At 44.1% G+C, this 26,500-nt stretch overlaps 1 long non-coding RNA gene across 1 annotated transcript; it reads left to right on the top strand.

Annotated features, from left to right (window-relative positions):
- Window positions 1-12,033: 12,033 nt before the first annotated feature.
- LOC116664481 lies at window positions 12,034-24,634 on the top strand. The gene is made up of 3 exons (XR_004321007.1): window positions 12,034-12,336; window positions 21,924-22,026; window positions 24,459-24,634. It is a non-coding gene; the product is annotated as an uncharacterized LOC116664481 (long non-coding RNA).
- Window positions 24,635-26,500: the final 1,866 nt, after the last annotated feature.

The raw sequence follows: 26,500 nt of genomic DNA, 5'->3' as shown, positions 1-26,500 counted from the left end.
CCTGGGCAAGTGTCCTGGGCAAGACACAGCTCACCCCAGGACCACAGGTAACTCTTTGAGAGTTCTGACATCCTGTGTAGAAACTGGTCTCCACCGCCTGGGAAGACTCGTTGAAAACAAAACAAAAAAAATTCAGAAACCAGTCAGGGAGGCTGGACATACTCTGCTCATGTACAGGGACTGGATGGAGGCACATCTGAATCCTTACTGTGTCTGGGCATGTAATGTTAATGTAAGATTAACATGGAGAGGGCCACAGAAATGGCCAAAGTCTTAGGAATTCACTGAGTAAAAGTGAAAGCAATGACAGTTATTCCAGAGAGACAGGATACTGATTAAAGGATGCGATCTGAGGATGTTCCTTTAGACACAGGAAAGATTAACACTCTTCAGCTCCAATCACTGGTAACAGCATTATTTTCCTGACCAGGGAAAGCTGGGGAAGCCAGCTCTGTACTCACCTTTAGGAGTGCCCCATCTGGCCTTACTTTCCCTTTAGAAAACAGCAGGATAAAGGGCTGGAAGTGGGCATAACTGTCTCCTCCCAGGCGTAAGGCTGAGCTGGTCTAAGCTATCTACTCATACTTGTAGGCTGGGCTACCTGGGCTACCCCAGATTCTCCATGGTGGGTGAGTCCCCACCACACACACACACACACACACACACACACACACACACACACACACACACACACACACACACACACACACACACACACACACACACACACACACACACACACACACACACACACACACACCCCTGCTGCCCTCATGCCCATGCCACTCAAGATGAGAGAGCCTGAGGACCCCACAAGGAGGAAGGGAGTGCATGGGGACCACAGCTGACCCCGTGAGACTTCCTTCAGGTCCCTGTTCAGTTTTCTGCCTACTCAGTTTCTTCTCCCCGTAGTAGAATGAGGCTGGATGAAAGGCAAAAGGAGGCTGATGTTGCCACAGAAGGCACACCAAATACCATCCTTACGAAGCGTAAGTGACAGGAAGGGACAATTAAGGGAAGTACCAACTCTTCCTTCAAAAGCCATTCAAACCCATCCTCTGTGAGGAACAATCCAACAGTAGCCAACAGCAGACGTCACCTTCCAAGCCTTAATTCCACAAGCAAACCCACAAAAGACATTTCACTGTAGAGTTTTTACCTAAGAAAAGCAAGTCTTAAATAAAGTGCTCGGGTCTGCTTAAACCTGTACAGATCTATCCCTCTGAATTTGGTCGGGACTGTGAATAAATGCCACCTCATTACTCACTGTGCTTTCACTGGTCTGGCCATCTTTCACTTCTCCAAGCAAGCCAGATTCTTTTGCCCCTGAAAACCTTCACACGCTGTCTCTGATGCCAAGAGTACTCTCCCCAGCTGTCTTCACGGCTGATCACTTCTCACCTGTCAAATCTCCACTGAACGCCTCCTCAGAAAGGCCTTCCCTGACCACTGCATCTGCCTCTTCCTCGCACAGCACCCCTTCTTCCCTTTCACAGAACTGATGGTGATGTGTTTTTATGCATTTGTTTTCTTTTCTGTTGTCTTGCCCACATGCAGCCCTGAGAGGTCAGGAACCGTGTCTGTTTAGCTCGCCAGGTTGCACCAGGATTAACCAGACACTTAGTGCACTCTATTTCACACAAATGGACCTGTCCCCCGTGAAAGCCCCCGCGCAGGACCAGCGGGAGCTCACAGAAAAAAACCCAAAGAGCTGAACATACGAAAAACATTAGCCTCACTCATAGTTAGAGAAATTCAAAATTCTTAAAAAGTGGCATTCGGAGACTTGATAACACTTGATAATCAAATACCATTGAATGAGAAGATACATTGAGATCATATTTTTAAGGGCAAACTGTCAGCATTTATCAAGATTCAGCTCGCTTGTACGTGCCCCCCTAATTCAGCCCCATCCCCAGCCTCCTGCTCCACAGCTCTTCACCCACCAGCCGCTTGAGACCAGCCCACCCTGTATCCACTCAGCTCACTGTTTCCTGGCTTGTCCTCATTAGAGCAGCAGAATTACAGTAAGTTTCCCCACCTCTGAATCCAGAGAGCAGTTAGCAGGGGTCAGTTAATTCCCCCAAATGAGCAAATAAAACAAATGTGCTCTGCTTTTTATTTTCCTGTTTTATATCGGACATAGCACTGCTCCCAGCCACTTTCTGAAGGGATGCGTTTTCCTTGACTCTAGTGCTTCCCTCTTCTGTGGGACTCTGAATCTGGAAAGGAAGGAAGGAATGATGCTTCTCTAAAGTACGAGATGATTTATCTACTGTCTTGGGCAACCCTTTTATTCATCTACACCAGTTGTCAGTTAATTGTCTCTCAGTTCCAAGTCCACACTTTCTAGACCTGCTTTGTGATCCTGGAACTGGACTCTGAACACTGCACCTGCTGCTTTTGGACCCCTTAGCACTTAACTACTTTTAACTATTTAACAATTATTTATGTCAAATTCTGCCTATTCCAATAACTGGCATGGCTGCTGCTTCCTGCCTGGACCCTGCCTGATATAACATCTCAGTAGATTCTCAGGCAACTTGGCACAGTATCTGTTTCAGCCCGTAACCATTCTCCCCAAGTCTCTTTTGACAAATCCCTTACTGCTGGCAAATCAACTCATTTTCTACTTTGCTAAGATAAGGACTAGCCTATTTAAAATAGTTTCACTCCCCCCACGTCCTTCTCTAAGTTCAGCTGCATCTCCTGCACTCCCAGCTTTAACACTCCTCCACCTGTTTAAGAGGACCCCTCTTCCGGAGCCCTTGATCCCCACTTCTTTCTGCTTCTTCAGAGATCTCACTCCATCAGTAATAGCCTCATTTTCTTGTATCTTTAGTTCCTCTTGCTCCACTTTTACTTCTCTCAGAGGACAAATGTTTGCCTCCTCTATCATGAAATCCCTTAAAAACTTTTCTTTGTCCTCGCTGTCCATTAAGATACCACCTTCTCATCACGCCTGCACAACAAACTTTATGAGCGAGTGGTCTCGACTCACTGGCCCTTACAAGTCTGGTTTCTTTCCCCATCACACTGCTGGCGCTGCTCTCTCAGGGATGACCCAAACCAAAATCCAGTGACCAGCTCTCTGCAGTCCCACTGCAGACATCTAGTTTCCAGCTCTCCAACGTGCCTTCTTCTCACCCCTAATAGCATATTTTCCCCTAAATTCTGTCCTTTCCCTTTCCTCTTTTTACACACCTTTCCCAAATCAATGAATTCATTTCACAAACTAATTTTTTACTTGTAATGCAATAATATTACTCTAGCCTTGACCTTTCTCCTGAAATCCAGAACTGAATTTCTGCTGGAAATTTTCCACATAGCTCAACAGGTCCAAATCTGAATTCATCTCTCCTCACAAGCCTGTTTTTCCTTCTGTTAACATATCCTACTCAGGCTGAAAACCTAGCTCTCCTTGACTTTCTCTCCCTGTTCTCAGTCATAAACTAGGAATAATAACAGTGCATATCTCATGGCATTGCATAGGGATAAAATTTTGTTGTAAAACCATTAGGAGAGTTAATTTTTTTATTAATATGGTCCCTTCAACTAGTGGAAGTCTGGCAATTATATTTCTATACACAGTCATTCCTGCATGAATTTTTCCATCACTGCCTTTGACCCTCACCAGTGTTTACCTGAACTATTCAAGTTGGTCAACATTTATCCATAGTCTACTGTATGCAATGTTTTGCATAATAAGATCATTCATATCCAGTCTCAAATAGTTCTACTTTCTACCCTGGTGGGAAAGGCAAACATATAAATTGAATACAACCCAAAATGAACTGAAGTCCGCTGCACCAGAGATTAGGGATTGCAACAGCATCTTCCTGCCTCCCCTGTCCAAACCTGCCTGTAAGTACTGTCAGATTCATCTTCAGAAGCCAGATCTGATCATTCACGTCAGAGCTCACAAATTCACATGCCAACAGAGGCCAAACAGGGAATAAAACTGAATGAAACAGATCTGAAGAAGGCTGTAAGAAGCGGTGTGGACTGCGGCAAACTGGAAGTGCATGAACGTATGCCGTCAAAGGGCAGGCTGCTACTCAGCTGCAGTCGCTGCAGCTAAACAGGAAGCAGGCGAGCCCTGCTACATCTTCTAGATACTTTTATGTGAACCAACCCGTTCAAGCCAAACAAAACACATCAGTAGGTAACACTTGGTTCTTTGGCTACCATTTTGGGAGCCTTCATTTATGTCTCTTATCTGCTCAAAAACCTGAAGGGCATCCTCATTATCTACAAAATAAAATCTGAATTCCTCAGTCTGGTGTGCAAGGTCCTATGTGATCTAGTCCCAGCCACTGACCCGGCCTGCCCCTCACTTTCACACGTGACAGTGCTATCATAATTCCACCACACGAGGCCACTGCTCCTCCCACCTCCTTGCCTTTGCTCAAGTGTGTCCTGGGCCTGGGACTCAGATCCCATTCAAATCTGGTCTGTCACTCAGGGTTCCACTCAACACCTCTTCTTCCCCACAGCTTCCCCTGATTTTTTTGCCAGGCTGAAGTAACCACCTCTTCCTATACATTTCCATTGCTTTTCCTGATATTCTGGCACATTCTGCTGTATATTACAGAGGTGACTTGTCTTCACTGCCAAAGAGGCATCTACCGCAGAACTGAGACTGAATTTCAGTTACCTCTGCATACCTAACAGCACACATTAGTAAATAATACATGTATGTTCATGTATTGAATGAATATACTGTCTCTGTCAGCTCGGGCTGCTGTAACAAAATACTATAAACTGGGTGACTCAGCCAACACCTGCCTCTCGCAGCGCTGCAGGCTGGGAAGGCTAAAGTCAGAGTGCCAGGCAGATCTGGCTCTCGGTGAGGACACTTCCCGGCCTGTAGACGGCTGCCTCTTCGCTGCATCCTCACACAGCAGAGAGACATCGCTCGTGTTTCTTCCTCTTTTTATAAGGGCATTAATTGCATTATGAGGGTCTCACCCTCAGGAGCAAATCTAACTATAATTACCTCCCAAAGGCCCACCTGCAAACACCATCACATGGGGGATTTGGGCTCTGACATATAAACTTGGGGGTACACAAACATTCAGCCCACAGCGCACACAAATGATGACACGTTACTGTAACGCTTTGCCATGCCTTCTCCCCTCAAGCCCAGCCTGAAGTATTTTTCTCTCTTGTTGACATTTTCTTACTGCTTCCATTTATATATTAATTTTTGGATTTTTTTTCCTTGAACCTAAACTCTGCTGAGAAGTTGTGTGTGTGAGTGTACACGTGTAGTGGGTATGTGTGGTGGGTGTATGTACATACGTGCATTGAACAAGTCACTTTTCTAAATCTTAGTTTCTTCTTTGTAATGTTAGAAAATAATACTCATTTCATTGGGGTGTTGTCAGGATTAAATGAGATGGTACACATACGACAGTTTGCATGCTAACTCCACTGCGGTGGTGGCTGTATGTATGTTTGGCCATGAGAAGGCTGAGGTCTTCCTTTTTACGACATAACAGATCTGAAAGACTACTCAAACTGTGGCACCTATGAGCTCTGCCAATACCTGTTGTACAAGAACTAACTGGTCATGCAGAAGAAAGAGGATGAGAACATAACATCCCTGGAAGAGAAGGCAAGGATGAGAGCCTGAGACAGAGGTGACATCAACAGGTGACCATTGAAACTCTGTGTGGTAGTGGTGGGGGGAGTGCGGTAGATTTTTTACTCTGAAATACAGATGCCAGCAGCACAGTTGGTGCTTCCTGTCAAGTCAGGTGGAGCTCGGGGTGAGAGCAGGGCAGAGAACGGGAGGGGGCAGACCGGGTCCTTCCTAAGGAGGCCTAGGCCCGGGGAGAGGGTGCTGATGATGAACTCACATTCCCTGTCCCTATTGTGTTCTGAAGGCTTCCTCTTCGACCCTTCTCAGAAGTATGGATGTAGATCACGCATGTAGATACACCAAGGTGTGCAAAGAGCCAGAAGAGACCTTGAGAATATGTGCTCAGCCCCAGCAGGTGAATGTTGAAGCCACCTGGAGAAGAATTTCCCTTCCCTTCTCTGACCACCTTGATGGCACTTCTGAAGCCTACGCACATATTGGAGTTCTTCACTCCCCCTGGACACCTTATAAGGAATAGATTTCCTCATTAAGACAGACTGGAAAAAACCTGTGAGAACACTAACGATGGCTATGACCTTTCAGTAACAAAGCCCCTAACCAAACAACCTAAAAGTCTGGCTTGAGAGGACCCTTGGAGGCCAAATAATGCCTTCCCAAAAGTGTCCATGTCCCAATTCCTAGAATCTGTGAGTATGTTACCTTACACGGGAAAAGGGACTTTGCAGAAATGACTAAGTTAAGGATCCTGAGATGGGCAGATTATCCAGGTGACCCCAATGCAGACATAGGGTCCTTATAAGAGAGACAGGTGGGTTAGGGCCAGGAAAAAAGCAGTGTGATGAGAAGGCAGAGAGAGAGAGACTGGAAGATACTAAACTACTGACTTTGAAGATGAAGAAAGGGACAAAAACCACGGAACACAGATGGTCTCTAGAAGCTAGAAAAGGGAAGAAACAGATTCTGCCCTGGGCTCCCAGAAGGAACACAGCCTTGCCGACACCTTTATTTGAGGACTCTTGACCTCCAGAACTGTAAAATAATAAATTCATGTTGGTTTAAGCCACTAAGTTTGTGGTAATTTGTTACAGAATCAATATAAAACTAATATATTCCTTAACCCCCAAGATGAGGTGAGTTCTTAGGAGGGGGGAGGGGGCTAGAGAGTCCCTCTGATACCAGAGAAAGCCAACAGCTCCACTCCTGCCAAACTTGGTCATGATCAACAAGCATTTATTGAGGCTTCTGGGTCTCTCCTGGAGGGTGGAAATATGAATTCAGACCCAAACCTCAAGCACAGATCCATATAAAGAGAAATGAAATTTTAAAGCAGTATATACTAATTGCCAAATGGGTAACAAGTTCAGCTAGGGCTTCAGGCATTCAGAGATGTTCATCCTTGCTTGCAATGAAATGCTTCTCCTATTCAGCCTTTCCATGATAGGCAGAGGGTTGTGCCCCCAGGTTTGTCTAGGACAGTTCGGACTTATAACTGTCGTCCTGGGGTACTCATGAGTAGGGACTCCTTCCATTCTCAAAATTGTCCAGCATCATGATAAACCACATGGGCACTCTAACGATAGGGCCCTGGACATAAAGCCACTGGACACTCCATGCCCTGTTAGGAATAGCTTTGAACTTGAATCTCAACGCAGAAATTAAAAGTGATCCTCAAGTTACTACGCTGCCAGCAAAATCTTAGTAGAGAATACTTCCGATTGACTGTGAGTAAAACAGACATTTCAATAGTACTTGACATACAGCACTCAGATCCTCTTCCTGGCAAAGGTGAAGTGAGGAAACTTCATTTACATTGTCTAATGAGATACAGTGATTTTAATGTGTGATACCTCCTGCAGCTGAAGCAGCCAAGGAGAAGGATTTTTGTTTTGTGTCATTTTGTTTTCAAGCATTACTGTGAGCAGGATGGTGATAGTGGGTGGAGAGTTGGGGAGAGGAAGAGGAGGAAGAGTTGGAGAGGGAGATTATAAGACTACAAGCAACACTGAAGGGAAAAGACAGCGAGTTCTAAGTTTCTTACCATATTCACCAGACTTAAAGAGCAATCATTTAATTCTACCCTTGAACTTGATTCTCAAGGTGCTTTCCTTTCAAAGAAATTTCCTGTTCCAGATGGGAGGATGGGCAGTGGTGCCCTACTGAACTCCCAGTCTGTGCCGGGAGTTGGATTGTGGAGGTGAGAGCTATGTGTGGGGCTATGAATCTACCTATCACATCAAACAAGGCGTGGGGTGAATCATGTCACTCAATTTGGTCCATAAAGGGATAAAAATTAAAATACTGATAAACAACACAATTATCAAACTACAGGAAGCTATTTAGTGTGCTCAGGTTCACGCCTGCCTTTGGGGGATTTTGATGAGACTCCGTTTCTTCTGTTTTTTTCTTATCTTCCAGCCAACTTATTAGCCACAATTACCACTGCCTCCTGGAGGCAGCAGTGACTTCTTTCTCAAGATATTTATGTAGTTTTATAAGAGGAAGAGAGAAAAGGAGAGAGGAGGAGAAAGGGGTGAAAAGAGGAAGGGAGGGGTGAGGGGAGTGGGGAGGGGTGGGGAGGAAGGAAACACAGGAGGAGGGTAGAGGCCGAGGAGAGGGGAAAAGACTCTAAAAGTTCCTGGTCAGTCACAGGTCCTGTGTCCCCTCCACGCTTTAATGTCTCACACGGGCTGCAGACGGGTCTGTGGGAAGTCGTAACACCTACCAAACCCTTGACAGCCGCTATTCTTCACAGAGGCTGTGAGCAATTGCCCGCCTGCCAGCATCTGACTGAAATAATAGCTGTACCTACAGGATCATTTGGAAGACAGATGGTGGAGGCAATCCCCATTCATCTGCCAGCAGCCATTTCATAATCCTCACTGTCCTGTCAGGCCCGGGACGGAAGGCAGAATGCAGCCTTGCTAATTATCCGAGCTCATTAGATAATTGTGTTAAAGACAGTACTTCTGCCCCACGCCTGTCCGGCTCCTCCACCCAGCCCCGCCGTGCCAACGCTGCTCTGAGGTGCTTCTGAGAATACCTTTGGTATCCTGAGAAAAGCACGTCTCCAAAGCCTAACGGCCCTGACATTTGCTAGGTGGGGGTTATTTCTTCCTCTCTATCCTCCTTCCCAAGGAGGTCCTGCAGCTCCAGAAACAGGTCCCTCACCCTCCCTGCTATATGCTGCTCCCGTGGTCCGGCCCATCAGTATCCTGCATTTCAAAGACTGGGTTGCCATTTTCTTCTTAAAGTATCAGACACATCTGTTATTATTTTTATAGCATGCATTAAGCCTAAGACTTAACTCAATACACTTTTTATGGATTTAGGGAACTTTCAAGAGCTCTATAACATTCCAGCACATCTGAGATCCTCGGCTGTCATTCAAACACAATGTCTAAGAACCTACTAAGTGGATGGGAACAGGAATGAGGGTGGAGAGGAGCACGGAAGCCCCATAAGTGAGGGCGGTTCACTGAGCTTTGACCTGCACAGTGACACAGGACCTGAGCTCCCTCTAATACCCTGCAGTCACCACTTTGAAATTCTTAATCATGATGAACAAGAACTCTGCATTTTCATTTTTACACTGGCCCCCAAATTGGCAGCTAGTTCTGCTTCCATTGTTGGAAAAGGGGAGCATTTGGCAAGGGCTCAGGAAGGAGTACTCCTGAGCAAAGCTGAGAGGCTGGAACTTCAGACGTAACAGATTAGCCAGTGGAGGAGAGGCAATGATCAGTACGTGCAGCAAGGGAGACACAGACGGCACAGATTATCAGTGTCAGCCTGAGCACCACCCCAGGCGTGACTGCTATGGTGCCTTTACTGACAAAATCAAGTATGTGAGTCTGAAAACTGGTGACAGACCTGAGATCTCTGTAAATTCAGCAAACAAACAGCACCACTATGATTCTTCTTGAGAAACAACTGGCTGGCATCAGTCCCTTCCCTACATTACCAAATTCACCATGTACCAGACCTCAGCAGAAGATGCATTAGAAGGATTTGTGGGAAATAAAGTCAAAATGTAACTTGGACACTATAAAGGGAAGGCTTTGAACACCCGACTGTGGAATGTGGGAAAACTTTGGAAAAATTTATTCAGGAGGGTGACTATTGGAGCTCTGGCTGCCCCCTAAAAAAGAAATACTCTTTCTAGGCCATTGGGCCATTTGTTCACAAGGCTTATATAACAAATAACTCTCCACCACCTTCCCCTTGGGGCACGTCTTCCTCCCACTACTCTCCTTCCTTACTGCCTCTGCCACTCATGAACACGCAGTGGAAAAAAGCGTAGCTGTTGTCTCCAGTTCTGGCCCCGCTGCTGCCTTGACCTCCCTCGGACTCAAGTCACTGACCATGTTTCAGTCCATGGCACCGCACATGTCTGAATTCACATCTCTGACCTCTTCGAAACCGCTTAGGTGAGCAACCCCACCCATGACCCTGTCTTTGGTAGACAGAATCCTACAAATGACCCCAGTGACCCCTGGCCTTATATAATCTCTCCATCAAGAGGGTGAGTGGTACCCATGAACCTGATGAGACATCATTCCAATCATTATGCTGTGTCGTATGGCAAAAGGAACCGCCAGTGTGATTAAGGGTACTAATTAGAAATAATGGGCCTAACCTAGTCACACGAGCACTTTAAAAGTGGAGTTTCTTCCAAACGGTGTCGAGGGCAAGTCAGAGGTGGAAGGAAGTAGGAGAAGGACTCGATGCCTGATGGGCTATGAAGATGGAGATGCCATGTGAGAAGGAATGTGGGTGGCCTCTTAGAGCAGTGACCCCCAGCTGATAGCCAGCAAAGAAATGGAGACCTCAGGCCTAAAACTGCAAAGGCACTGAATTCTGCCAACATCATGAATGGCTTGGAAGACTCTTGCCCAGAGCCTCCAGGTAAGAGACTAGTCTAGCCAACCCCTTGATTCTGGCCTTTGGAGACCCTGAGCATAGAACGTGACAAGTTGGCTGGATGTCTGACCTACAGAACCGTGCGACTATAAATGTATGTCATTTTAAGCTGCTGAATGTATGGTAATTTGTTATGTAGCAACAGCAAAGTAATATACTCTTTCAGCCCTTCTCAGCACTCTCCTGTTCAGTGGCTTAAGCCCTGCCACTTTAACACTTAGAATCACAATAAAAGAGCTTCAGAAACTACACCTGAAGGGACAATAAACTGAAAATGAGAGATGAATGTTGCATTAACCAGTTGGGAGATCACTGCAAATGACCAGCATGAATACATAAGGTCCTAAATTTAGTGGCATTAGGTATGGATAAAAGTGATGGATTTGAGTCCTTATGAAAGAAAAACTGTCCAGATGTAGCAACTGAATGGATGGAAGAGAGAGCGAGACGACTATCATGTTGGCTTCTGGAAGGAGCTGAAGAGAACACTGGTCCTCTGTGATTGCATGTAAATTAAAGTAAAGAGAAATAAAGTGTGTGCTCAGCTCCTAAAGGTGACTCTTCTCCTAAGAAGGTACCATGTTAGTTAAAACTGTTCGTGGCAAGTGACAGCACTAGTTTAATTCAAACCAGTTTGAAGTGGGGGAAAAGGGGAGGGGGCTTCATATTGAGACGCAGGTGTTTCACAGACCCTAGAGAGAAGCAACAGAGCCTCGGAGAGGGCTGGACTGGGATACGAACGTCCCTGGGGCCAGAGTGTGGTCCCTCCATCTCTCATCTTTTCTTCCCCCAGTGACCACTCCTGTGTGCCAGTCAGCCCACCCAGCTGACGGATGATGGCCACAGTACAACTCTCGGGTTGAAAGGGAGCCCAGGCTGGACTGGAACTGCTAAATCCAATTTTCAATCTCCAGGGGAGATGGTCAGGTTGGTTAACATGGTTGCCCCACCTCCCACCCTACCACCAAGCTGCTGCTCTCTGGAGAAGTGGGAGAAGGGTTGGTTCTTGAGCACGGCAGACATTCCCAAAGTTGTTTACCCAAAAAGCAGAAACGACTTTTCGAATCCTAATTCCCATAGACACAAGAACGTGCTCTCCTGTCTACGGGAAAAGCACAGCATCACGCGGCAAGCTGCTGGATTCTAATCCTGGTCCTCCCTCTAACCAGCGGTGTGAACAACACTGAGGAACTTCTCTAGATCCTGGTACTCTGAAGCTATAAATCAAGGAACTTGGTCCAGTTGGCATTGAGGGCTCCAGCTTTAATGCCTTGTGATTCTAAGTCCTTGTGAGCAGAAACAATGCTATATGGATCCAGTTCCCTTGTTTAACTTTCCCTTGCCTTCCGAAAGATCAGAAGTAAAGCCTCTCAGCATTAATCCTCTCATTGGCTTACAAGAGGAAGAAAGTCAGCCAAGGAAAATATATAGTTTGTATTCCGAGAGAGCTGGACCACCCAAAAATCTGCTTAGGACTCAAAAAACACTCACCCTGAGCCTGGTGTTAATTGGCTCTAAGCCTCTTCCTGAACGAGAGCAGTGGTTCTGTGCTTCCAATAAAACTGTGTCTCAGATCCCCTGGGAGCCGCAGCTGCCAAACTTCCTGGCTCGTCTTGCAGTTTTCTTTAGAGCCAAGAAGGTTAGAACGTCAGGGGTTTTATTCCAGTTCCTTCATTTCCTATATGACAGAGTGAAGGCTGAGAGAAGAGAAGGGACTCGCCCAGGGCCATATGGATAGTAGGGGGCCAACTGCGGAGTAGAGTCAAGTGGCCTGACTCAAATTTTTCCACTGCCCCTTCCTCTGTGAACAGGTATGTGATCCGAGGCTGGAGCCTCAAGGATGAATTCACATCCTTCACTGATGGTACCTATTACGGGTTCATTGGTGACTCACCCCAACCAAAATTCATATTCTGAAGTCTTAACCCTTAGTATCATAGAATATGACCTAATTTAGAGACAGGGTCTTTACAGAGGCAATCTAGTTAAAACAAGGCCATTCGAGTACACCTTAATCCAGTATGTCTGTGTCTTTACAAAAAGTGGTTATTTGGACAGAGACATACACAGAGGGAAACTGATATGAAGAGACACAAGGAGGAGATGGCCATCTACGAGCCAAGGAGAAAGACCTGGAACAGATCCTTCCCTCTCGGCCCTCAGAAGGAACGAACCAGCTAGACACCTAGACTTCCGGTCTCCAGAACGGTGGGACAGTGAAGTCCTGTCGTTTAGGCCACCCAGTCTGTGGTGCTTTTGTTCCAGTGGCCCTAGCACATGAAGAAAGCACCAAAACTGCCTGCCAGTCTCTCTTCATTTCAGGGCAACTTCTCTGACTGGGTTGAAAATTGAAAGCAATGTAGGCAACAGTGGGTGTGAGGAAACTGTCCTCCCTCACTGTCTTCCTTAACCTCCTTCCTGACCTCTTACCCTTTCTCTTTCATTCAGTCCCCTCCAAAGCCAGAAGTCCTCGCTTGCTTCCACCGGTGCAGGAGCCTAATAACCACCCCCACCATCACCTGAGTAGCTATCCATGTTAGCATTCTTTCTTTTAAGCTACAGCTAGAAGCACAAATCAGTTTAAAAATAATGCAAAATTCATGTTTGCAAAAGTATGCTGTGATCATCTCCTGTCATATATATGATTATTTCAACTGTCCCTGTGATAGTGGGTTGTGTCCTTTCCATAAGCAAAACCATCTCTTTGGAGCCAACATAGTATCTCACCATAGTGGTCACGGGGGTGCACCACACAAACTCTGAACAAGGAAGAAGTATGTGGGGGAACTTGAGAACATTTTAAGGTAAAGACAAGCTAGTTCCTGACAATGCAACCCTCCCAATATTTTGAGATTTTCAAAATTATGTTCGGTGCATACCCTACATCCACTGCTTCTTCTTTTCCATGTGAACTCATGGCAGTGGACTCAGCCATAGGTCATTCTGTCACTAAACTGGAGTTCACAGGAAAATTCTGGTCAGTATCAACAATTCCCTCAATACCAAACCATCCTAACATAACAAGGAATTCCAGAGTTCTAGACCCAAGGGTGTCCAGAATAGTCTTCTGACATATATTTGCAAAGCAGCCTCAAAACTAGGTAGATCAAGGTTCAGAAGCAGATGGATAATTCTAAATTTCTACCCCACCTATTCTTCTGCCCTGACACTTCCCTCTGCTGGATATCTCCTTCTGTGCTTTCTGCGCCCAGCCATGGAGGTCCTGCCCTCTGCTCCCTCTCTATCCAAGGCACTGAGATGCCTTTCTTCACCTCTCCAAACTCAGGTTAGAGTCTCATTTCTGCTGCATGATTTTTTAAGGCTCTGAAGACATTCACTTCTTGCAGCGTTCATCTATTTCCTCTGCACAGTGGCCATAATCTCTCAAGCAGCCATAAGTAAAGCGCCTGGTTAAAACAAAAACAAAAAAACAAAAAACAGAAGTCTCTGTCTAATACTGGAGCAGTGGACCTGGGATCCGAACAAGAGAGGCCATGGCAGGAATGTGGCCTCCTAGGTCCTCACTTTTAAAGGGAGAGTTAAATAAGGCCCAGTGCAAGTCTGGCACCATGAGATGCAAAACTGTCTACTCAAGTGTTGGCAGTTCTCAGATAAGCTCAGGAAATCATAAGAAGGATGATGACAGACTTTTAAATTTTGTAGAGTATCAGTTTTAAATTGTTGATGTGCATTACTCAGAAACTGTCTCTGTAAAATGTCTGTCAACCTGTGTCCTCGTCTATACAATTTGTTGACATAGAGACTTGCACAGCATGCTAGCTAACGCAGAAGCAGGTTAAAATGGGACACAGTCTCGATGTCAGCAGAGACCTCAAGACTACCGATGCTGCTGGAACTGGAAATGGGGGTATGTGAAAGCCAGTTTCTGTGACCATTCCTCATCTCCAACCTCCAGAGACGCTGAAGAGACCAAAAGGAAAGATGGGAACTGGAGAGAGGGTTTTCATTTGGAGGTAAGTGGTTATAAGCCTCTAAAGAGGTTAAAGCCCCTCCATGAGGGAGGCTGATGCCGTCTGTCAAGCCTAGGAATAAAGATGTTAAGGAGGCCCTGCAGAGGGCTTCAGGTGAGCCCCCCTAGAGAGCAGTCCTCTTATGTCTGACTCATGGGTAAGAATCTGAATGTGCGAGAGGTTTGCAGAAGCACCATGAGGCAACAGCGTGAAAGTCCCTGGTTGGGAGTAATTTTCATTCCCTCTTCTGAAGGATTTAACATGAAGACATTTTCTGTGCACCAGAGGTAAAAGGAGAGAGACAGAGAGAGAGAGCAGAACCATCTCAGAGGGACTTTGGCAATAAGGCCACCTGGAGGATTAGTGGGAACAGAACAGGGGAGAGTCTGTGTGGAGGTGGTCACAGAGAATTGGGGTTGTTATGGACTGAATTCTGGCCCCTAAAATTCATACGTTGAAGCTCAATGTAACTATATATAGAGATAGAGCCTTGAAGAGGGTAATTAAGGTTAAATGAGGCCTTAAGTGTGAGGCCCCAATCTGACAGGACTGGTGTCCTTATAGGAAGAGGAGCTCTCTTTCTCTTCCCTCATGTGGCCACTTGAAGACACAGTGAGAAGGTGGTCATCTACAATCAAGGAAAAGAGCCCCACCAGAAACCAGCACTGCTGGCACTTTATCTTGGACTTCCAGCCTCCGGAACTGTGACAAAACAAATGTCTGTGATATGCCACCCAGTCTGTGTTATTTTGCTACGGCAACAAGAGTAGACTAATACAGGGGTCTTAGGCAGCCAGCTGGGAAGTGCGTCCCCTAAAGCAGAGGTTCATAGGTGAGTAGTCCCTAGTGATGAGAGAATCTCCAAAGAACCCCCAAAGCAATCCAAAAGGAACAGATTCAACCTACAAAGAAATCTCCAGGATTAACGTTTCACTGGTGACGTCTACCAAACATTTAAGGAAGAAATAACAACAATCCTACATAAACTCTTCCAGATAATAGACAGAGTATGTATTTCTCAAGTCATTTTATGAAGACATAACCATGATAACAAAACCTGACAGAGACATTGCTTGAAAGAAAAAATGTCAATCTTCCTCGAAAGTATAGATGCAAAATCTTAAACACAATATTAGCAAGCTGAATCCAATGATTTAGGAAAGGATAATAACATCCTGACTGGAGTTTAATCCAAGGGTGCAAATGTTACCATTTAAAAAAAAATCAATGTGATTCACACAGTTACAGAATAAAGAAAAAGGATCACTTGATCATCACAATGAATATAGAACAACTTATAAAATTCAGTAGTCATTCACAGTAAAAAAAAAAATTTTTTTTACCAAACTATGATAAATATGACAGTGTCTCCCCCTCAAAATCCTGAGATCAGAAATAAACATTGTACTTACTGAAGTTTCTTGCTTACTGAATAAGGCAAAAGAGCCCTGAACATCTGCCAGACACAAAGATAACAGTGCCAGATCAGGACTGCACCAGTCAGGTGAGGCCTTCCTAACCTCTGGTCCCTCCTTCCCACCACTCCAGCACTGGAGGGCAACAAATTCCCAACTAGAAAGTTGGGAGTGGAGTGGGGAGATGGCAGAAACAAGAAAGAAGAAACTAGGGGGAGATACAGCTGAGTGGCAGAGAGCAGTGCTTAGCATGCATGAGGTTCTGGGTTCAATCCCTACTACCTCCATGAAATAAACAAATCACCCCCAAAGATTTTTTTAAGGAAAAAAATTTTTTTAATTCTCTCTATATATATACGGGGGAAGAGAAAGAAAGAAAGAAACAAACCACCCAGCCTCTCCCATCTCACGCTGATTTCCATTGAAGGCATTCTATCATAGCAATGCCAAACTAGGGGAGGGAAGAGTTTTAGACATTATTTTTAAATGAAGATTGGAGTTTTGACTCTTACACAAGGCTGGAAATTTCAGTTACTGAGATGGTGCTATGTTGTAATATGTAGTGGCCACAGACTTTTCCTTACCTGAGAATGACCAGGAAACCAGAGAATCTGCTCTAGATTTTATCCAAAGGGTGAGGGGATACTGTATCAGAGAACAGGCGTGCACTAGAGAAATGGAGAATAAAGTTGTTTTCCATTCCACGTTACGACTAAAGCTCCTTCTAAATCCTGGTCATCTTGTTCTTAATGTCGTTCAACTGTTCACTGCTAGTCCTCAAAGGGCAAATGCTTCCCCTGGACCACACTTTCCTAGGTTTGTTGGAAAAAGAGCCTTCTTCTGCTGCCTTTTAAGACTCGCCTTTCGGCCTGGGCTGTTCCTGGGCAGGCAAAGCACACATCCTGTGCTGACTGAGAAGGCAGGGGACTCTGCAGCAGTCACAGATGGTAGTTTCTGTACTGGGTGTGAGCAGAATGTCGCCTTGTGCCTTGTGCTCATGCCAGCTCCACACTAACCATCCCAACCACCTTACTTTGAAGCAAAGCAAGGAGGAGCAAAACATAAGTGCTATGGGAAATTTGTCATCATGCAAAGATGGAGAGATGGCCCTGAAGGGTGTCGCTCTGCAAGTCTGAGGCAATTACCCATACAAGAAACTCATTCTAAGGACATACTTATTGTGCACAACATACTCAGCATATTATTATAAAGACTTAATAGACATGGTCTCTATCCTCAAAGAATTAACAATTTAAAACCAAAGATGGAACTAACATACAAAACACTATAAAATACAAACAAAATGAATATACAAGGTTATTAAATATTGCCTTGAGACTGATGTATCATCTCAGTCAGTGGAGAGTCCAGTGTCATTAGAAACAAACTTATTTGTTAAAAGTCATTTTCTTAATATCTGACTTAGTTCATGCCAGATTTCAGCAGGGCATTTGGCCCATTCTGTTATTTTTTTTGAAGTTAGTTTCTCATCTTACTCCTGCCTGGGAAATGTAATGCATCACTGAGGCTGTTCTGAGTTTATGTTGTGTTCACTTTTAATGTGTGCTAAATGACTGGAAATAGGAAGCAGATGGACACTTGGCCCAGAGATTAAACTCTATCTCCTTAATTAGATGATGTTGATTAAGGCTTCCATGGGGTCCTTCTCCTCACTGCCAAGTAAAAGAGCTCTCCAGTGGGGCTCCTCAAAGCATTTGGGAAGTAATGGTTTATTCAGTTCCTCCTATGCATTTATTCACAGATACTGAACAAACAGGATCCAAACTGTCTTTGTCTCTTTGGTTTTTCTGTAACAGTTTTGCCATTGGACTTTCCTTTTTGGCAAGAGTTGAAACAGAATAAAGGGAATTCTGGATAGCCCCTGGCTGAACCTTCCTTCCTATTCTGAGTTGGCAGAATTTAGTTGGGAGGTTGGGGGGAGGGGTCTTAAGAAGAGAGAACTTCAGGGCCTTCGCTAAGTTCTGTGTAGTACAACAGACTATCGCTTCTCTTAACACAGGGAAACAGAGGAAGAGTTCAGAGACTGACAGATGTGAGTCTGAGTCTTGGCTCAGCTTGTTATTAACTGCAAACTGTAGTGTGCTGGTAAATGTTTAACGACAGACTCAAAGTAAATAAATAAGGCCTTAATCTATAACGTGCCAACTTTTGTGGTGTCACTGCTCCCATCGTGGCTGACTTTAAGCCACCAGTGGGTTGTGACTAAAGCAAATTTGGGAAGAGAACGGTACTATTGGCTCTCATAGCCTACATAAGCTGACTCCAGCTCACCAGGAACCAGTGTAAGCACCAGCGTCACCATCTGTATGAAATGGGTAAGATATTTTGCAGGGTCATTAAAGAGACTAAAGTAATAACTGCAAAGTGGTCAAAACGGAGCCTGACCCACACTAGGAACTGAATCAGTTGTCACTACTACTATCATTTTAACCTGGGCTTTGAGGAAGTGATTTCACTTTGCTGAGCACTCCAAGTCAGAGCCTCTGTCTTAAAAATTTAGCAACTAAATTTCATTACACTCGTGTCTGAGGAATGGATTCACACTAATCAAATACATAAATGGCAGTTATATAAGTCAAAATGCCAATTTACTACTTTGATTTAGTGTGCACACAGAATAATAATTTTCCAAAGCTAAATTGGGTAGCATGGTCTAATAAAGGATTTTTTGTGTGTGTGGTTTAGGAATATGTTTATATGCAAAGTGCTACAAAAGCTTAAGTGTTAATTATATTTAAAAATCCTTAATTAATGATCTGGATGAAAAATTAAATTGGGGTTGCTCCAGAAATTTCCTGGCCTAGGCTGACATTAGCATATCCCTGGCATGTTACTCTGTACCTGTCTGCCTGCAAACAGCTAGCTTTTGTGTTGACCCTGTGGAAGGCTGGACAGGTGGACACTGTTCAGTGGAGAATATATTTAACCACCCCTGAGAGAGTCCTGCCTGGAGTTTCCCCAATCACAACTATAATGATAGATTTTAAACTCATTAGGTAGGGGAGGAAGAATGGAGATTCCTGGTTCCATTTTATAGTTATGTAAATTGACAGAGACATAAATGCAGATAGAAAATTTACCAGGAGAGCTAAGACTAGAATTCAGATCTCTGACGCATACTTTAGTCGCTCTTTCTTCTGCCTCTAGGATGATCAGTTGGGCAACACAAAAAACACAGATCAGTGCATTTGAAAACCACGTAAGTAGATAAATATTGAGAGAGAGAGAGAGAGAATTTCTGTGATGGAGGTGATGGAATCATATACAGGATGCTATGGGAGCAGAAACAAAGGAAAACTAACCCAGTCTGGAAGGGGAGATTGGGTATGGGTATAGGTGGGGGGAGGTTCTAGATATGGGTACCTCTGAGCTGAGTTCTTAAGGGATGAATGAGAATTCCGTCCGAAAAGAGAGACACTGCAGGTTGGGTTCATCAGAAAGCAGAGTCTAAGGTAAGTATTAGCATGTGAGACATTTATTAGAGAACGTTCTTGGGAGGGGAAGGGCACAGGACTGGGGAGAGGGAAGAGTTGAGCAGTGATACAAACCAAAGGCTTCAACCAATCCCTTAAGAACTCTAGAACAGAGGTGGTTGCTTCAGAGTTTTTCCAAGTAGGAGTGAGGAAGCCAGGTCATTATACCATCATGTAGATCAGTCACTGGATGCAGGCTGCCCTTAGAAGGAATTTTCTTCAAAAAATGGCTGTTTCCCAGCAGCAATTCCAGGTGACAGGGAAATAAGCCCTCCATTCCTGAAGGGGACCTGGGCAATAGATCACAGCATGCACCACAAGGGGGAAAAGGTTTCATACACAGAGAAAAGCACTGAAGAAAGAAGCAGTCGTGTAGGTGGGTATTATGTAAGTGATTCAGTGTTTGTCATGGAAAGGGTTCCATGGAAATCAGATTTTGAGACAAGATGGTTCACTGGGGAGTAGTCTCAAGAACAGTATCTCTAAGGGAGTGAGCAAAGCAGGACTGGGTCAAGGGGGAAGTTGAACTGTAATACAGTTGAGGCAGAGAGATCAGCCAGTTCCACAGGGATGACCCTTCAGAGATGTCCTGAATCAAGGTAAATGAGATGGGCCTTAACCATGGCATCGACCAGTCACTGGATATGGGCTGACCCTGAGGAAGAGTGCATAACCTTTTACATGGCAGCCCCCTTCAGCAAAGGGCAAGTCCTTGGAAAGATCAGCTATAAGCCATCAGGAGTCAACACTTTTTTTTTTTTTAGCCCTTTTTAAATTTTTTTTTTTTTGAGGGAGGAGGTAATTAGGTTTTATTTATTTATTTTTAGAGGAGGTACCAGGGATTGAACCCAGGACCTCGTGCTTGCTAAGCATGCACTCTACCGCTTGAGCTATACCCTCCCCCCAGGAGTCAATACTCTTAGCAGCAAAGGGAGTGAGTATCCTGGTCCTGAAGGGACCATAAAGGTTTACTTTTGTCTATCTCAAGTTCATGTAAATAGTGTATGGTTCTCATTCTCAATGAGGATGGAAAAGAACATGTTGGCCAACTGATGGCCACGTAACATGTACGTAAAGATGGGTTCATCTACTGTTTAGATAGGAAAGATACCACCATTCAGCGTGGTAGCAGTGACTGGGGCTACCACTTGGTTGAGTTTGCAGTATTTAAGTTATCATCCTTTAAGATCTGTCTGATTTTTGTCAAAACTAGATTGGTGAAGTAAAATGGGGACCACTGGCCCTGACCCCTTCGCTCTTTAAGAGTATATTAATCTCTGCCATTCACCTTGGGAAAGAATATTTTTTTAAATTTTATATCTTGCCTGGCTCACTCAGGGCACCAATTTTCATAAGTAGGATTGCCAGAAAACCAACTCTGAGACGGAGATTTCCATCAAGGAACCAATGTTCCTTCTAATTAACACATGTGTACCAATGATTGTTTTTTGAGAGTGGGGAAATGACCACTGGAGGGGTCCATGAGCCCAGTGGACTCACTATGAGCTGGACCTAGACTAAGATTCTACTTATTACCTGCTCCTGGCTACCTCTACTCTAAAAGTGGGTAAGACTGTATCTCTGAGTATCAATGTCAACTTGAACTCTGTGTACAACATTCCTCAAAATGACTGTGTATCCCATTTTCCTGGTTACCCAAATAAACATCCATAGGGAACCCAGCCTGTCCTTCACTTATTGGGTTCTGGATCTAAAAATGACTCAGATATAAAAATAAGGTAAGAGACCTCAACTTTTTATTGGAATAAATTCCTTCAGCCTCCTGATCATACACAGTTGATTTGACTGTATAGACTGAGCAATATCCTTTTCTGCTGTCCACCAATCTTGTTTCATTAACCATTTCTTTTTTTAAAGCCTTTATTTTTTATTGAGATATAACTGATTCAAAATTATGTAAGTTTAAGGTGTACAATGTGAAGACTTGATACATATATACATTGTGAAATGTTACCAGAATAAGTTTAGTCAATACCTCCTAATTACCACTTCTTGTGTGTTTGGTGAGAACATTTAAGATCCACTCTCTTAGCGACTTTCCAATATGTAACGGTATGTTAACTATAGTCACCGTGCTGTACATCAGATCCTCAGAACTTATCTATAACTGGGAATTTATACCCCTTGACCAGCATCTCTCCATTTTCAAGGGGGCCTCTGGCCTTTATACTTTGCCTTAAATTGGTTATTAATTACCCTCAACACTTCCTGCATTTCTCCAACCCACTGAGAGTTCTCAGAAACAGCCATCTGATTCCATGCTTCTTATAGTTACTTCCTCCCTCTACCCTGAGATACTGCACATACCAGTGCATTCCCTCCCATTGTTGTATCACCCAGTTCACTACTGGTGAGAATTTCAACAATCACCTCACTACTTCATGCCATAGTCTGTTAGTACTCTACCTAGCAGTAGTGATGGGGCCTTCATTTCCAGTCGGCCAGTGAATAATTCATCTCCAAAATCTCACAGAGTCTGTCTCCTTGGTTCACTCAGGGCACCAATTTTCGTAAGTAGAATTGCCAGAAAACCAACTCTGAGACGGAGATTTACATCCAGGAGACTTACTGGGAAGAGTGCTCAGAGACAGAACCTACAGGTAAATGGGGGGAGGAGAACTGGGGTTTAGTCCCATGGGAGCTCTGGAACTTGAGATGACCCTTCAAAGACAGATCAGAGAAACAGGGGGGGGAATTAAAAGCTATTAGGAGTGAGGGAGAAGAAAGAAATAAAATTATCTACTAGAATTCTTGTTTGGATGCTTGGATGGATGTAGGTTTAAAGAAATAAAGAGAATTTTGGAATGATAACCAGCTCGGGAAAGAGGATGAAGGCACATTTTTAGACACCCTGAGTTTGAGCTGAAAGTGCCCACAGGGCAGTTAGGTTTCTGATGATGAAGCTGGGGAAGCAGCCTAACCTAGAGATCGTCTGACTCAGTGAGAGTGGATGACACCATCTGGGACAGCGAGTAAGGTGAGAAGACAAGTGGCCCAGGATGGCACCAGAGAATAACAACACTTAAGGTCAGCAAAGAAAGAGGATCCTCTTAAAGGAGACATAAGAAACGATCTTAGGTAGCAAGAGAAGTGATTTGAGAAGGTCAAGAAAGGAAGAATTTAAGTGAGCAGAAAGGATCATAAAAATGCGGGGGGTTTTGTATTTGGTAAATTTTAGGGTTATCATGATCTTAAAATAGTTTAGTGTATCTTAAAATCGTTCAGTGATGGGTCTGGGGAAGCATAAATCAGACTGCAGTAGACTGAGAAATTTATGGGAGTGAGACTTTATGGGAGATCAGCACAAAAATTACCTCAGCCACGACGTGAGTGTGCAGGTGGAGGTCGGCTTCTCTTTAATGCTTAACATTAACATTTAACTTTTAACTTTACGTTTGCAATAATATCATAGAGGAAAAAAAAATTATTGAAGTCCCCTAGCCTCTGTCTCAATGGAATCAATGGGAAATAGCTCATTATTGCTTCTGAATGAGAAAGTATCTCTCTTCATAATGGCTACATTTAGATGTTCTGCTAATCAACTGCTTAGACTGGTTGAACATCTGTGGGCACTTTATCTTGGTTAATGGGGGTATTTCAAAGTGCCCAGCTTAAGGGAATTTTATGACTGGGCAAGTTTTATTCAGTGCTGGGTTTCCTAACTTCTACTCTGAGACCCCCTTCCTTCCTCCCCAACCCTCTCTCCCTAAATCACCACCTTCTTCTGCCTCTGCTGCTGAAAAACACTTCAGTTCATCTGGATACAGAACTGTATGTATATGTTCATCTGTCTTTATCTTTGTGTATTTTTATTGTTTTTATTTATGTAAATTCTCTTTATTTAATTACTAATTTTGCCCATAATCAACTTATGATTTAATTAGGATCTTGGAAAGGGGGAGGGCTGGCCATCTCTCTTGGGGAAGGGGGGAAGTGCAGACAAAGCTATTAATTGTGACTTTGTGGTCCGTATCAAGTGCAGTCACAGAAGGGCTCTCCAAACTTCCAGAATTTGAGACTGTACTGTCAGTCACTCTTCTTTTCTGCAGTCCTCAGCAGGACATTTCGGTGTGTGAACTTTTCATACATTTTGCCTGGTGGTGCTGCTGCTGCTGCTGCCAAGACCACTGACGACGCTGACGCCTTCGCAGAAGGAGAATGCCCTGATAGCCCTCTGCACACTTTTTTTGACTTCTTGACACCTTTAACTACCCTCCTTCTTTCTTAATGATCATGGTTTTAGGGTCTGAGATTATGCCCAACTATTCTAAGGTACCAGAAACCTGGAAAAACTTCGTTTGTCTTTAGCAGGCAACAGATTCATAGTCTTTCAAATGTCCTAAGAAAGTTATTTACCCCTAAAGATCCCATTGAGGGGGAGAAGTTTCTCCTGGCTGGGACTCCCTTAAATTTCTCTGCAGCAGACTTTCTTACAGCTCTCCTCCTTTCCTTACTCACTCATTCACTCTTTTATTCCTTTTGTTAACAAATATTTACTGAGCAGCCACTTTTTTCCAAACACTGGAAATTACCATCCTGGAGATACAGTGCTGACAGATACTGTCTCTAGCTTCACAAAGATCATACTCCATTCACTTTGCTTAATCTCATGCTGCCCCTACTCACAAGCACCCCTCTCTTTGGAGAGAGAGCATGGTGTTTTAAAAGCTTTGATATGAAAGAGGTGTACTCAACAAATTTATAACACCTACCGTTTGGTTGAGTACCAATAGAAGCAAAGATCGATGGAATTAAGGAGAATGGATGGTATTGCTGGGATGGTGGGGAGATACGTGCTAATGTCTTAGAGCATGAGGGAAACTGAGAATGTGTGTCTGTACCCATCAATCAAGTGGATTGTAAAGGAACATAAAATAGTCAAAGAAGAGTTACACTTGAACTTTAAAGTATAAAATGGCACTCATAATCTTCTTTGTATTTATTTTCTATCTTCATGAAGACTTGATTTATTTATGCTGTCACTTGAATGAATACAATTGTGACTTTCATTTCACACATCATCTGATTTTAGGTACTTCTGACTATTGCATCAAGTATTCAACAGGACATTCTTCTGGAAGACTGGGACAGCGTAACTGCCTCCTCTCCCCACCCAATCACCTGTCTCAACTCCTTGACACTGCACAAATGCAAGAGAACATTCCCTGGGGGAACTCAGTCCCTGACGTGAACCACACCTACTACAATTAACAAACACAGGTCCAGAGCAGCCCACTGTCTGCCAGTCTCCTCTGACCTTCTGACCTGTTTTATGAGGCCTTTCCTTTCCGTGCCTAACAGACATAGAAAATGCACGATAAATATTTCTTGATTGAATAAATTTTGTTTCCACGTTCATATTCTTTCTCCGGTAAGAGGTGCTTATTACTTTTGAACAAATGAAAAGGAAGAGTAAGTCAAAGTCTCTAATTAAATCTTTCCAACTAGGAGTGGGGGGGGGGGTTGATTTTCCACTCCTGTTCCTTTATTCTAGGTACTGACTGGTCCTTAATCTAAAAAGGCACATTGGCTTGTGGGCTGGGACTGTCTGCAGTGCACACGAAGAGAAGAGCAGGTGGTCTGCTAGATCCAGGAATCCCCAGGAGCTTATCTCCACTGCTCAACAGATCATTAATTTGGAGCTTCAAAACCACAACTGAGCACTGAGACACACACACCAAGACCTAGTTGGTCTTTTGCCTTCAAAGAGATCAGTAATAGTTAGGTTTCTCACCACCAATAAACTCAGTGAAAGAAAGCTCAAGAACAAAAGCTGCTTTTCACTAATTCAAAGCACCCTGACAATATAATGCACACAGGGTAACGGGATAGGGACACTCCCACACGCCCCTGCTCCTAGAGCATGAGACCCGAGGGAAACTCTCCTGCCTAGGCCTGTTTTTCCCAGATTCTGGGTAGGACGTAGAGTTCCAATGAAACAGTGCTGCAGTGTGCAACAGCCAGAAGAAATATTAGTGATGATCTTGGCAACTTCATTTCACAGAAATCTGGAATTCCTAAATCACTGAACAGCTCATATAAAACACCTGGAAATAGAGCATAAGATATATCAAGTATTTTTTAAAACGCATGGCTGAATTCAGAAGAAAGTACGGAAATTCCAAGAGGGTACCGCAAGCAGAGCTACAAGCCAAAACAGGTCCCTGCTTAATACGAACCAAGACTGGTTAATGGCAGTGCTGGGGCAGGAGACAAGGCTTTAGGCCCATGCTAAGTGGGGAGTGGGAGGCCCCACATAAATTCACATCCCGGAAAGACCTACATCCTAGAGAAAAGACACAATAGGAAAAAAGTCATCTCACCAGCAAAGGGAGACAAGGAAGCTGGCCGATCTTGACATGGATTCCAGTTGGAAATTTTACAAAAGGTTTCCTCTGAGAATTTGTAACCTTAAGCAAACCCTACGAAAGTATTTCCTTATCCGTTCCTGGGCAAGTATCCATACCTGAATCAGTACAACCTGAGTTAGTAGTTAATGCTTGAGTTAGAAAGAAACAGCAGTTGAACACACTGTAGTTTTATTTGTAGAGTGTTTATTTTACATATTTCTAAGTCTTTGTATCTCTACCTAAGTAGGCTTGCACAAAATTCACCAGAATATAATTAACCCCCTCTCAAGCACCTCCTTTTATTGTCATTGTAAACTTGAGGTAGAGAAAATGTCCCTTGTTGCAAGACACCTGAATCTGGGTGGCTCCAGCCAAATCTGTCGTCTTCTGTCCTAGTACTTTAAGAGGGAGAAGTCCTGATTATACAGACCAGGTTACAAGCTGTTCTAACTGGTGAGAACTCTTTTAACATCTAGGAACCACAAGCTCCTCCTTCAAGCCAACACAACTGAGGCCTTAAAATGAGCACTGCATCCATAGTGGAAAAAAAACCAGTTTTAACTTCCCAGAAATGTACTTGTTCAGCTCACTCAACTTTTCCATGATCTGCCCCTTCAGAATCCTGACCCGGCTCTGGGTTCCCCTTTCCTTCTGCCTCCTTCCCCCGACTTTCCCCAACCCTGCACTCCAACCAGAAATCTCAGCTCCAAACCAGATCATGCCA

The sequence above is a fragment of the Camelus ferus genome, chromosome 6, assembly GCF_009834535.1.
Source record: "Camelus ferus isolate YT-003-E chromosome 6, BCGSAC_Cfer_1.0, whole genome shotgun sequence".
Classification (NCBI taxonomy): Eukaryota; Metazoa; Chordata; class Mammalia; order Artiodactyla; family Camelidae; genus Camelus; species Camelus ferus.
Note: the sequence above shows the minus strand (reverse complement) of the source record. Positions and strands in the feature narration are given on the sequence as shown.